At 36.7% G+C, this 15,414-nt stretch overlaps 1 pseudogene; it reads left to right on the top strand.

Moving 5' to 3' along the window:
• Positions 1 to 12,883: 12,883 nt before the first annotated feature.
• Positions 12,884 to 15,205, top strand: LOC145121635 (very-long-chain 3-oxoacyl-CoA reductase 1-like; annotated as a pseudogene).
• Positions 15,206 to 15,414: the final 209 nt, after the last annotated feature.

Genomic DNA, 15,414 nt, shown 5'->3' with positions numbered 1-15,414 from the left:
CGAAGTGGAGATTTTCGTTAACTTTGATTTCGTCGAGTGGTATTACGAGTGTCTCATCAGACAAACACTTCTTTAGGTTCGACACGTGAAACGTGGGATGTACTTTGTCGAGTTCCTGAGGTAATCGAAGTTTGTATGCTACTGGCCCAATCCTAGCAAGGATTTCGAATGGCCCGATGTACCTTGGATTTAGTTTCCCGCGTTTGCCGAATCGTATCATTCCTTTCCAAGGGGAAACTTTTAGTAGTACTCGATCACCCACCTGGAATTCCAAGGGTTTGCGTCGTTTGTCTGCGTAACTCTTTTGCCGATCGCGAGACGCTTTCAGTCTCTCTCGAATTTGAACGATCTTTTCTGTGGTTTCCCTTATGATTTCAGGGCCAGTGAGGGTGCTATTAGAGACTTGCCCTCTAGCTAGCTGTGTATCCCCCACCTCAGCCCAACACAGGGGTGATTTGCATTTGCGACCGTAAAGAGCTTCGAATGGAGCGACTTTGATGCTAGTATGATAGCTGTTATTGTAGGAGAATTCGATAAGCGGTAGATGGGTATCCCATGCTTTACCGAAGTCTATCACACAAGCTCTTAACATGTCTTCCAACGTTTGAATGGTTCGTTCGCTCTGTCCGTCGGTTTGTGGGTGGTAGGCCGTACTCATGTCAAGCCTAGTTCCCAATGATTTTTGTAGAGACTACCAAAACCGTGAGGTAAATCTACTATCTCTTTCGGAGATAATGGATATCGGCACACCATGGAGTCGTACAATCTCTCTGATGTACGTTCTAGTCAGCTTCTCCATCTTGTCGGTTTCTTTTATTGGTAGAAAGTGTGCTGATTTGGTTAATCTGTCTACAATTACCCATATTGTGTCAAGACCGCCCGATGTCTTAGGCAGCTTGGTTATGAAGTCCATTGTTATTCGTTCCCACTTCCACTCAGGTATATCCGGCTGTTGTAATAGCCCGGATGGTTTCTGGTATTCGGTTTTGACCTTAGCGCAAGTCAGGCACTTGCTCACATAGGTAGCAATCTCAGCTTTCATGTTCGACCACCAGTATAATTTCTTGAGGTCCAGATACATCTTATCCGACCCGGGATGGATGGAGTATCGAGTCTTGTGTGCTTCATTCATGACGACATCTCGGAGTCCACCGAACTTCGGTGTCCAAATCCGGTTCATGATATAACGTGCTCCATCATCCTTGACTTCTAAGTTTTTATCCATTCCCCTTAATGTCTCTCCTGCCACCTTTTCTGGTTTCAAAGCTTCCAGTTGAGCTTCCTTGATTTGTATGGTCAGGTGGGAATGGATTGTCATTGTTAAGGATTTTACTCGACGGCCCGAGTACTCCTTCCTGCTTAGAGCATCGGCCACTACATTGGCCTTGCCCAGATGATAACGAATTTCGCACTCGTAGTCATTCAGCAACTCCACCCATCTCCTCTGTCGCATGTTGAGCTCTTTCTGATTGAGGATATGCTGAAGACTTTTGTGATCAGTGAAGATAGTGCATTTCGTGCCGTAGAGGTAGTGTCTCCAGATCTTCAAAGCGAATACCACTGCTCCTAATTCCAGGTCGTGCGTAGTATAATTAACCTCGTGCGTCTTAAGCTGTCTTGATGCATACGCGATAACCTTCCCTCTCTGCATGAGCACACATCCGAGGCCTTGATTCGAAGCATCACAGTACACTACGAAGTCCTCGGTTCCCTCTGGGAGAGACAAGATCGGTGCGCTGCATAGGGCTTGTTTTAACGTTTGGAAAGCAGTTTCTTGTTTATTTTCGCACTTGAATATCACACCTTTCTGCGTCAAGGTGGTGAGTGGTTTCGCAATCTTGGAGAAGTTTTGTATAAATCTTCGGTAGTAGCCAGCAAGCCCAAGGAATTGTCGAATTTCGGTTGGCGTCTTGGGTGCTGACCAATTCTCGATTGCCTTGATCTTGGAGGGGTCCACATGTATGCCTTTCTCACTTACCACATGTCCAAGGAAATCCACTTCTCTAATCCAGAATTCACACTTAGAGAACTTAGCATAAAGCTTCTCCGCTCTTAGCGTCTCTAGCACTTGGCGTAGATGTAGGCGATGCTCTTCTTCGCTTCGCGAGTAGATCAAGATATCGTCGATGAATACGATTACAAACTTGTCTAGGTAGGGTCGACACACTCTATTCATTAGGTCCATGAATACCGCAGGTGCGTTTGTTAAACCGAAGGACATCACCACAAACTCGTAGTGCCCATAGCGAGTTCTGAATGCAGTTTTGGGAATATCTTCTTCTTGAACTCGTAGCTGATGGTAGCCTGACCTTAGGTCGATCTTTGAGAAGAAATTTGCTCCTTGGAGTTGGTCGAAAAGGTCGTCGATTCGGGGCAGAGGATATCGGTTTTTGATGGTGAGCTTGTTTAGTTCCCGATAGTCGATGCACATGCGAAAGGATCCGTCCTTCTTCTTTACAAAAAGGACTGGTGCTCCCCAAGGTGAGAAGCTTGGTCTGATGAACCCTTTGTTCAAAAGCTCGGTCAACTGACTGGACAACTCCTGCATTTCTGATGGTGCGAGGCGGTATGGAGCTCTGGCTACGGGGGTAGCTCCGGGTATTAAGTCAATTCTGAAATCGACTTGTCGTGCGAGTGGTACACCAGGAAGATCTTCTGGGAACACATCCGGGAAGTTACACACTTCGGGGATGTCTTTGATGTCTTTCACGTCTTGTTTCTTGTCTACTACATGGGCTAAGAAGGCGTGGTACTCCTTCCGGAGATACTTTTGGGCTTTGATGCATGAGATGATTTGTAAATTCGCACTAGGTTTGTCACCATAGATGAGAAGGGTTTCGTCATTTGGTAGATTGAGGCGAACGGCCCTTTCGTAACATAGAATGTCGGCACGGTGAGGAACTAACCAATCCATCCCGATGATTACGTCGAAGCTTTTTATGGTGACTGGCATCAGGTCAATTTTAAATGTATGGTTGTCTAGAGTGAGAGTACATTCTGAGTATATATCGCTAGTGCGTTCTACTTTCCCATTTGCCATTTCTACTACATAAGTATCCTTTAGTGATTGGGGATTTTGTTCAAGTAAATGTTTATATTGGTGGCTCACGAAACTCCTCTCCGCTCCACTATCGAATAGTACGCATGCATAAGAGTTATTGAGGAGAAACGTACCGGTAACCACCGTGGGATCCTCGACTGCTTCCCCATGTCCTATTGCTAGGACTCTTCCTACTCCACCAGCATTAGGGGCTTGTGCTTTGGGGCAGTCTCTTTTGAAGTGACCTGCGTCTCCACAGTTGTAGCAGGTCCGGGTTGCCCCCGTACTGGCGACTTGGTTGATTGGTTGAGCCGGCGCTTTACAGAAACGAGCAGTGTGCCCCTTCCTGTCGCAGTTGTTACAGTGCATCTCCCTACAAGCACCATTGTGGTGAAAGTTGCACTTGTTGCACTTAGGTAGTTTTCCCGCATATGGCTTCGGTGGTGCTGGAGTGGTAGCAGTAGTGGCAGCATTAGTGGCAGCATGGACAGCAACAATTTGTTGCTTCTTAGCGGGGTCCTGTGCTGGTTGGCTCTTCTTTTCATTCCAGAACTTCCTTTTGTTGTTTCCCCCTTTTGATTTATCAGTGGTGGTGGTTGTAGTATTATGACCGGCTCGGTGGTCAACAAGTTGTTGTGCCAGCTCCCTGGCACTGTCAAAAGTAGTTGGCCTTGAAGCCAGGACACTACTTTGCACGTGGAGAGACAGTCCCCAAAGGTATCGCTCCACCTTTTTCTCCTCCGGAGTAACCATTGTTGGGCAGAGGAGAGCCAATTCATTGAATCGGGTGGTGTAGGTTTCAAGGTCAGAGCCCGTCATCCTGAGGTTCCAGAGTTCTTGTTCCAGCTTTTGAATTTCACCTCTCGGGCAGTACTCCTTCATCATCAACGTTTTTAGTTCTGCCCAGGTTATGGAGCTAGCCACTTCGAGAGTAAGTGACTTAACCCGACAGTTCCACCAAGTAAGGGCCCGGCCGGTGAAGGTTAAGGTTGCGAACTTAACTTTGCTCGCTTCGGGGCAGGAGCACACCTGAAAGACTACTTCGGTCTTTTCAAACCATTGCATCAACGTGATGACTCCCCCGCTTCCATTGAAGTTGTCGGGTTTGCCATTTGTGAAGTCTTTGTATGAACACTCTTTTGCACGCCACGTACTGTCTCCGTGGTTAGAGTGTGTAGCTCCCAATCCCGAACCACCAGCTCCGTTGGTCCCTATCTGCGACATTGCGGCCGCTACGGCTGCTGTTACTGCAGCCTGGAACATCGCGGGATCAAACTGTGGAGGCGGCGGCGGAGGAGGTGTTGCTGTGTTGCTGGAAGGTCTTGGTCTTCTTCTTGGCGGCATGGTTCTGTCATAAGTCGTAAACCAATGTACTTTTAGTAAAAGTGTATTTATAGGGAGAGAAATCTTTTATACATAAAGTATATTATTACGTTGTTTTCCGGTATGTTTACGATACATACGATTTTATACTTTTTATTGACCCAATACATTGGGTTATGAGGTAAAATGAAAGTATAAAATATTTTTATTATAGTAACACAAAATACTCCTATAGTATTTGTAAATGTTTAGTTTTGAGTTCTTAAAGTATCCTTTGTAGTATGTCATTAGGTTTGTTAGATTTGTTGTCCATCCTGACCATCCCCCGGTATATGCAAGTCAATTCCCGGACATATATAGTTGATCAGGCTATATCCTTCCCAGACTTGATTTACATATACCAAGGCATACCCATAATGTACAACTCCTCTTCTTTTATTTTATGTTCTTCTAGTTATGACACTATGTGAGCATGTATGCATGTATTTATACTTTTTAATAAAAAGAATCATTTATTTTCTAAAAGTATATTTATTTGAAAAATGCACAAATCAGAGACTATTAGTCCCAATTGTGTTTATAGTTTGTATATCTTATGTGGTTTGATATACTTAATTCACTATAAACTGCGCTCTGATACCAATCTATCACACCCCCAAACCAAGGATGGCGGAAACGTCCGGGGGTGGAGGACTTCATGTATAGTATCATAACAACAATTGTAATAGTAATTCAAGCAAACACAACCAACATATATATGAAAAAAAATTACATCATTGTATGAATTACATGTTTACGAATCAATCACAATATGTTGATAAAATATGAAATAGTAGACGCCTTAGCGTCCCATCCTCAAAAGCACTTGATTACATGTTTAATGATTTCCTGAGAATACAAGTTGTTTGAAAAAGTGTCAACACAAAGGTTGGTGAGTTCATAAGCTTCTGTTTGGTATTATTAAAAGCCTTTCGTTTGTAAAAGTAGTATTTGTGTTAGAAAAATCCAATATTTTCCTTAATGTGTAAATGTAGTCTTAAAACCCAAAGACCGAAATGTACAAGTAATTTGTCATATTTATAGTAAAAGAATGCAAGTTTAAATCGACATAAACTCGTTAAATTTTAATGAAGTTCCCGTAAATTCCAATGTTTGTTAATACTTTATGTGAGTTTATTATAACCATACTATGACCAAGGTTGCCTAAAACGACGTTCTTCAGGCGTCGGAAATGTTATGACATTTGTCACCCCAGACCTATCGGTCTAACTGTTGCATGCAGTTTAGGTGTGGGTTTGTCAAACCCAATATAGATCTATACACAAGTATCACGCTCTCCCTCAAGGAGACTCTGGTTACAATACAGGACTTAATGGTAATTTGAAGTAAATGTCTCACAAAGTCATTAACGGAATTACGTGTTATGAAAACTTGGTACCGTATGGCCGTACCTTGCTTAATGAAAATATCCTTTGTATAAATGTACCCTTTTTAAATGTATGTGTTATGTAATGTATCATAAACTATACCTATTATAGTTTATCAACCAAGGGTAGTACGTGGTAATGTATGCAAACTATATTCAAAATAGTTTATTTAATGTTTGAATGTATCGATTGTACTTTGATTATAATCACTTGTTATTCTTTATATTTTATATGACCAAATCCATTTGTAACTGATGTGTGTCTAAATATTAAGATAAAATGTCATATATTGCAGTAACATATAGTCACATAAAGATATACACCTTGCTCAACATGTTACAAGGTGAAATGAAATTAACAGCAACTTTTCGTTAAAAACAGTTTCTGTTACCATTCTTATAAAATTTATAGAAAAATCATCACAGCTCTAAATCCAAATCCGCAAATTTTGAGAGTTTGGAATATGAGTCTAGTTTGTTCGTAAATTTTATCATGATTTTGAGTGATCTCTAACAGAGGTGAAAATGTTCATAATCACAGACTGGTCCGGGTTTGCCTCTGAAATGACAGGCAGTTTTGTAAAAATCACCATTAATTGTAGAAAAATCATTTGGAGATGTGCAAGTAGCCATTTTAAAGCTAAGAGTTTGAACTACTTGCACCTGAAACAGTTTTGAAAACTAAAATATTTAAGTTGACCAAAACAGTCCGTGATTAACGTCCATCTTTTCTGATGTAATCTGTTAGAAAAAGTTTAATTGTGTTCTTGATGATTTTACTTGTATTCTCCCCTTAAAACTTAAGAAAAACATGTAAATGTATGGGTATGAACTCACCTTATGTGGTTTCAGTAGATGAAAGTGAGAGAGAGGAAGTGTTCAACTCAAGAACACTAAGAAGATGCCTTGATGATTCGAGAATCTAACACCGAATAAGATGGAACTTGTGTAAGATATCAATGATTTGAGTAGAATGGAGTTTAATAATTATGTGAATGATGAAGATACTTACTAATTGAAGCAAGAAATCCCTGGAGAAAGCCTTGAAGTTCTTGAAGTTGAGAGAAAAGACGAGAGAATTTTGGAGAGTGTTCTTGGTTGCTAAGTGTAGAATGAAAGAGTTTTATGGAGAATGAGGAGAGAGGATCAATCCTCCAGCTCTTAGAACGTGGGAAGAGCTGGAGATTGGTTGTAAAGGTCCACTAAGGAGACAAGGGGTAGTGGGAAAGAGTGGCTGATCATAGAGTGAGGTGGTAGTGGGTTGCTTTTGCCATAAATTAAGGAAAAGCAAATATTCCCTCAATAATTAGTTCAATCACCAATTCTTTTAATATATTTTATAAAAACCCTGGAGATTTATATATTTTGGGGCCTTAGTTTATAAAATAAAGTTTTGGGTGAAAATCCCACGTTAAAATAATGAAAAACGGAGTTAAAACGAAGTCGTAGTCGAAAAACCGGTAAAAAGGGCCTGTCTGCGAGACTTCGGACCTTCGGACTTCGGACCTTCGGACTTCGGACCTTCGGACTTCGGACCCTGGCTTCGGACACGGGCTTCGGACACGGGCTTCGGACCCTGGCTTCGGACACGGCTTCAGACCAGAGGCCTCGGATGCGAGGCTTCGGTCCAAAAGCTTTGGTTTCGGATCCTTAAAGCTATTTTACTCGTTTTTATCCCGTTTCAAGCGATTTTTGACCCGGTTAAGGGTCGAGATGACCCAAATGATTACAAAAAGTTAAAGTAACTTTTGAGAGAGATTTGGGAGAGATTTGGGAGAGATTTGGGAGAGATTTCAATTAGAAAGAGATAGAGTGAAAACGATTTAGAGAGGTTTCGTTTGTGATTAATTTGAGTGTCCGGCTTCACAACGCAAGGTTCGTAAACCCCATTAAACCGTGTTTTAGTGTTGTACACAATCCCGATGATTGTGCAATAGTGTTTTATCGCTTTGGTTCGTTGTTTAGCACTGTTAAGGCTAAGGAAAATCAAACACATGAACTTTCCAAATGAGGATTTCTCATTAAAATAGCGAATTGTATAGTGATTACATAACGTAAACCCTAGCATACAAGGGTTATTGGAGTTGACCGGTTTGACTTGTTGACTTTGAATTGACCGAAATTTGACGGTTGTCACAGTTATTTCCATATGAAGGCATGATTCTGTTACATATTGTGAAACGAGTTCGTTAATAACTATGATTATTGCTAGTTGTACTCTATTTATTTATATATACATATAGATTTCTTGTTTTGTTATACAATTCTCAATGTTTCAACCTACATCCCTATGATGTATTCATGGTAGTGCGTAGAATTATATATTATACAAAGGTTAAGTTCACTCGTCCTAGTATTACTCTCGCACAAGTATACTTAACTGTGAAGCTCTGATGGGATCCGGTGCCTTAGTGCTGGTATGATCGCACTCTAAAATTTTACGGGAAGGCATCTTTTTATCATAAAGTTTTAACAGAATGAAATGGTAGTAAGTCAGTAGTAATGGTTCTAGCTCATGTGTCTCTTGAACTTTGTTATCTTGGTTCTGTATCTATCATGTTCTGACTTTTATAGGGTTCTGTAAACAATTCACAACAGAGGTCTATATAAAATAGACTTATGAATTTTTAATAATTATCACTCTTATACAAAATTCGGTGACTCATTGTACTAGTATTTGTTGTTACGAAAGAAATGTTAAATCTAACAAATAGTGTGAGTAGTATAATCACTAACTCACTAAGTTATATCATATTATAAATTACTAATGTGACGTATAGAGTGCTTTCTGGTTTGTTCCTGATAAGGTAAGGTTTGTTTATGATCTCTCTAATGCCTTTCTCTTCGTCCGGTCCTTTCTCGTAATTCTCCCCGTGAACCCTCTTTTGGTTCTGCCTAGACTCCTCTATTGGTTGTTTGTGATGTCCAGGTGTGTCGGTTGTGCGAGAATGGGAGTGTCTAACGAATCTATGAGATTAATAAAACATTTTTCTTAAAAATTAAATTTTTACGAGGATGATCCGTACCGGGTCTTTCTATAATCACGTAGTGTATACAGATTATATATAACTAAGATCAAATAGACCTTCGAATATGTGATCCTACTCTAAGTCCACAACCAAACAAGGAACAGGAAGTAGAGCGAAGATCACAAACTCTAAGTCTATAAAATCTCAATGATATATAACTTTAACGTATACACTCAACAACTATAGACCTACCAGTAAGGGTCTTTAGTTTTCACATAATTTAGTTATAGTACTTAAAATACTCCTGTAGTATTTTAATTATATATTTGATTCTATGTTTCTTGGTATATGAAGTTGATAAGTTCCTAGACTTGCTGTTATTGTATAGTATCATAAAATACTCCTATAGTATTTTAAACTTTATGTTTGTCTCTAGTATTCCTTTGTATATGGAGTTGTTAAGTTTTAGACTTGTTGCAACACCACTATCACTCCCAAACACATGTTGGTCGTATCTCAAATAAATATAGTTGATCGTGCTATATTTATCCCAGATATAATTACATAACTGTCTAGGTTTAACTGCAGTGTCCAACATCCAAATACTTTTATGTTGTTATAATTGTGATGTTGTTCTCGTATGTATGAGTATTAGTATACTTCTTATAAAATACTTATATTTTAAAAATATACTTGTAGTCAGAGCTCTTTAGCCCCAATGTATTTATAGTTGTATATCTTCTATGAATTGATATACTGAGTTCACTATAAACAATGCTCTGATACCAATCTGTCACACCCCCAAACCAGAACGACGGAAACGTCCGGGGGTGGATGACTTCATGTTAAGTATCACAACACATGCATCATAGTAATCAAAGTACAACAACCATTGCATTAATAAAGTATAAGTTCTACATAAGTATTTAAGTCATTGTATATTTGACATCAAAAGTTATATAACAAAAGCTAGAAGACGTGACTCTATACTGCTCCGTCTTCTTAAAATCCTGGGATGTACCTGTCTACTGGTTCCCTGAGAATACAAGTATTTTGAAAAAGAGAGTATCAACATTTAAGTTGGTGAGTTCATAAGTATTTTGTTTTATAAAGTAAATATTTGTTCTCTAAAATCTGTTCATGTGTTTCTCCAGGAAATACTATATTTTCTTATTAAGTAATAACCAGACAAGTTCCCTCTATGATTACTTAATGTATACAAGTTATATATAATTCAGATCGGATGGACAGTCGAATGGGTGGATCTGCCCTAAGTCCACAACCAAACAAGGAACAGGAAATGAGGCGGAAGTCACACATTCCACTGTCTATCGGATCTTCATTGTATATAACCAAATGTATCCACTAAGTAATCATATCGACATGTAAACAATCGTATTTGTTTTCAAAAAATCCAATATTTTCTAATGTAACTGTAAAGTAGTTTTAATACCATAAAACCGTTCTATGTGAGTATTGTTGTACTATAAAATAGTATAACTTAGTTTTAGTTTAGTAAAACTATAAAGTAGTTTAACATAGCTTTAATTCAATAAAACTATAAAAAGAATGTTTTCTGTATTGTTTATGTTTTTCCAAGTTTTGTAATTGTACTCTTTGAAAACCCTGCAAAAGTGAATATGCCTGACTTCACTAGCTGAAGTTGTAAATTGTAATATAATACTGTAATTCATATTATTGTAAAACTAGTACTTTGTATTCGTACTCTTTGGTTTAATTAAATTATACACTAATCGTATTTGCTCATATCTTTTGGTGAGTTATTATAACCATACTATGACTAGCTGGCCTGCTATGACATTTTGTAAGCGTTAGAACTGTTAACGACATTTGTCACTCATAGGCATGCCTCCCCGGCTGTAGCTAACAGTCTGAGTGCGGGATTGTCAATCTTGTATAGATCTATACACATTTGTCTCGCTCTCTGTCCGGAGATTCTATTTATAATATCAGGACGTTAACTGTATTGCCTAAATGAATAAGCAACTAAACATTGACTCACAAAAAGCATATTGACGATTACGTATATAACAAATGATTTAAAAGTCATTTTGAAGTAAATGAACTGATAATATAATCTTTCTCTAGTATTCTAGAATTTAAAGTATTTGTATAAGATTAATCAATTAAACTTTGTATAACTAGTTCGTGAAAATAGTTTGAGATTTCCATAAATTATACCTATTATAATTTATATGTGTTTTCTACTTGATATGTAATATTCATGAAAGTATCCTCTTTGCTCGACATGTTACAATGGAAATATGAATCTGATTGAATTAACTTATATATATATATATATATATATATATATATATATATATATATATATATATAAAGGATCAAATGAGAACACCTAAAAGGTTGAGAACAAGAGAACAAAGTATATTCATTTGTGATTCCATGTATTCATTTGTGGAGAAATGATAAATTTTTACGCCTTTAATTTCAATTGAAGAGAAAAAGTAATACAACTTCATTCAGATTAAAAATTTATCATTTCTCCACAAATGAATACATGGAATCACAAATGAATATACTTTATTCTCACGTTCTCAACCTTTTTGGTGTTCTCATTTGATCATACTCCTATATATATATATATATATATATATATATATATATATATATATATATATATATATATAATTAAGATTGAAACGACATTGGGACAAATAATTCTACCCTGAGTCCACATCCAAACAAGGAAAAGGGAAATAAAGCGAATTATCAGTCCTAATCCCTTTAAATCTTATATATATATATATATATATATATATATATATATATATATATATATATATATGATTTTGGCAAAATATAAATTAAAAAGAGTTTATAAAACTTTAAAAGAGTTTGACAATATTTAAAAGAGTTTCAGTAGTTTAAAAATCGTTTTAGAAATATTTAGAAATCATTTGATTGTAAACACAATATTCTTGTGTTAGACTTGTATTCCCCCCCCCCCCCCTAAAACAGTAAAAATAGTAAAAATGCAGGAGTATGAACTCACCAAGTATGTGTGTTCTTGAGTGATAACGAGGTGGTAGTGACGATTCCCGATATAGAATACATGTTAACAAATGTATCCTAATAATATTATATACGTAATATCGATTAATAATCAAATATTAAGTAAACTATTATAACAAATCAATAGTTTGTAAGAAAATACTTACTAATAGTGAAGAAATATGGATGCAAATGTACTATGTGTTCTTGAGTGTTTGAGGTTTAACTGGGTATCTGTTTGATACTTGAGAGCATATGAGAAAGTTTTGTTTAGTGTAAGTGTTTAATGAATCCCATTTGTTCCTTAAGTATGAAGGAACTTCTAAGGCGGTGAATGTAAGCTTAGGAAAATGTGTCAAAGGGATTATCATTGAAGTGTTCGGCCATTTTATGATCTTATCTTTGAGAATTCGGTCCTATATGACCGAATTCACCTTGTGTTTAGTCTTAAAGTGAATGTAAATGGTAGGAATTCAGTTTCTTGGTCAAAGCACAAAGGAGAATTCGGTTATGGTGTCACAGAGAACAAGGAAATCGGTTTCAAGTTAAATGATTGAAGAGAATTCGGTCCTTGCTTTATTCCTTGATGTAAATTCGGTTTTGAGGTTGGGAAATGATTCCTAAAACCGAATTCTATGCATATTTGAGATATATTATGATTTTAAATAAATAATACTCCATCCATGCACATATATATCTTACATGCATATGTGTAGACTTCTTTGAGTTCTTAGTGTTTTGTAACTTGTATTAGCTTATTATAATTTAAACTAACATAGATTAATATCACACATACTTAAATAACACCCATAAGTATGGTTCATGAAAGTCATATTTCTATCTTACATGCATACGGGTTGTTACATTATCCCCCCGTTAGAGGGAATTTCGTCCCGAAATTAAGACTTTAGAGATACAGTAAGACTATGGAAAGAGATGCGGGTATTTTTGTTTCATTTGATCTCTTCGATCTCCAGTAAATTTTGATCCTCGCTTAGTATTCTAGTGGATCTTCACTATTGTGTCTGTTGTATTAATCAGTAAGGAGCGTATGGGTTCAGTTTACTTGCCTATGCTCATCAGAATGGTAGAATGTCCCCTCGTAGTTCTGGACATCTTAGTCCTGAAGTTCATAGTAGGATTCATCAGAATGGTAGAATGTCCCTCGTATGGGTTCGGTTTACTTGCCTATGCTCATGAAAGTCTTATTTCTATTGACTCTAATTATATTGACTTGAAATAATGGGTTGATACATTTTTACTTTTTAGGTTATTGTTGATCGTAATCGTGATGAGATGAATGAATCGCTTAAGGAGGAACGTGAACAATTTTAGACAAAAAAAGAGAATTTGCCAAGATTACCCACCTAACTATACTTTGACACTTTTGATTTTTGTGATTTGGTTTCGATTCTTTAAAATCGAATATGAATTTTTATTTAGCTAATCAAATATTAATATCTATTTTGGAAGTCGAATATTAATGTTTTGATTTTGGGTTACAACATTTAAACTACATATGTGAATTCTTGTATGGAATAGCGACAGATTCACCACCTACTAGAACATTGTTAATACATAAACATTGTTCTTTTACTTATAATCAACGACGGACATTAGCGACAGATTAAGAAGGTATTTTGAGGTTCCCTGAGTGATTTGTGTCATCTCTAATCCGTCCCTAATCCCTCACTAAATTTGTCGCTAATCTGTCATTGGCTATTAACGACAATGGTTTTTTCGACTGACAATTTTCGTCGCCGATAGCCTTTAGCAACGGATTAGCGACGAAACTGTCTGTCGCTAATACCTCAGGTACTGATATATATATATATATATATATATAGACACACACACACAGAGAAAGAGAGGTAGGCGATATTTAATTTTTCATATATATATATATATATATATATATATATATATATATATATATATATATAGACACACACACACAGAGAAAGAGAGGTATGCGATATTTAATTTTTCATATATATATATATATATATATATATATATATATATATATATATATATATATATATATATAAGAATCTTAGGAAGTGGTGCTTAGGCTGTTTCAGTAAAGTAAGTCAATTAAGTACTCGGATGGGATAAGCCATATTAGTCAACCATGAACTTTGGGTTTTCGGATGGAATCCCACGATAAGGGTTAAAATGGTAGTTCCAGATCCTTGGGAGCGTCGATTCAGGAGTGGATTCCCCAATGGCAATCGACTCGTAATCAAATGTACAAGTTGGTCTGGAATAAATAAAAATTCTTTATTTGTTGTGTACAGAACCTTCCTCCCCCGCCCCCTCTTTTTATGATCCTAACATTAATACTATTAAGAGTGTTTGTCTTGTGTAGTGTCTTGGTTTATTCCTTGTACAATTTTCCCAATTGGTTCCTTTTCCTTTTTAGTATATTTTGGGTAATTCTATGGGTAAATGGCACAAAAGTTACTAACTTCTCATTTTTTTTCGGTTTTGACACCGCGTTTTTTTTTTAAAATTAAGTCACGATATTTTCAAATTGTTGCAATTCCGACTACTTGACCGGTGGTAATCTGGCTGGCTTGGCACGATGACGTGTCAGAAGCAAAAAAAAGTGGCGCAAAAGACATTATGTTTTATTTTATTTTATTTTATTATTATTATTTTTTTTTGCGATTTTGACAATAAGTTTTCAATCTTTTCCATTTTTAAACATGCGCAAAGATATAATTGTTCCATTTACCTTATAATATAATAAAATATATGTACAGTAGGTTAATAAAAGTATATAAATGAAATAAACATATGCAAAGACATAATTGCCCTATTTTCTGTAATTGATTTTCTTTCTCCTTTCAATCTCATTACCACTCTTCTCAAATAGGTTTTCATAACTTTCTTTCGACTACCCAAGAACCTCAAAAACTACGGCTCATGGGATATCATTACCGGAGAAACCGACGGCTTCAGCGAAGCCTTTACCTCCCAACTAGCTCAAAAGGGCCATTACCTAATCTTTGTTAGAAGTAACATATCCAAGAAGTTTCTGATGAGATTTTATCAGTCCACCCAACCAACAAGATCAATATTTTCATTGTGGAATTTTCCAACAAGAATATGGTGTTTGAAGTTAGGTAAATGTTGAAGGTGAGTTATGGTGAACAACTGGACATGGGTATTTTGGAGAATAATGTTAGGGTGACCTATCCTGTGGCTAGGTTTTTTCATGAGGTTGAAGAAGAAGTTTGGATGAATGTAATCAAAGTGAATGTGATAGGTACAGGTTTGGTAACAAGAGTTGTGATTGAAGGAACAGTTGAGAGGAAAAGAGGTGTCATTGTTAATATTGGTTCTAGTTATGTCATTGTTCTACCTTCACACCGTCTCTATCCGACCTATGATGTGTGCAAATGGTAAGTTGATCATTAATTGTCTCTTTCTTTCTATTAATCCAATAACTGGTTCTCTCTTTCTACTTTAAGATCAAATTAAAGGCATATATGGTTTAATTTTGAGTCAAGAAACATGAACTATGAATGTTTTTATGACCAAAAAGCAGACATGGTTTTGAGTTATGAAAACAAGTTATTTACATACACGAGGCAAAGTCTTAGAAACGAGGGAGG

The sequence above is a fragment of the Lactuca virosa genome, chromosome 6 (assembly GCF_052849685.1).
Source record: "Lactuca virosa cultivar CGN04683 chromosome 6, Lactuca_virosa_CGN04683_v6, whole genome shotgun sequence".
NCBI lineage: Eukaryota > Viridiplantae > Streptophyta > Magnoliopsida > Asterales > Asteraceae > Lactuca > Lactuca virosa.
This window is presented reverse-complemented; position numbering and strand designations above follow the sequence as displayed.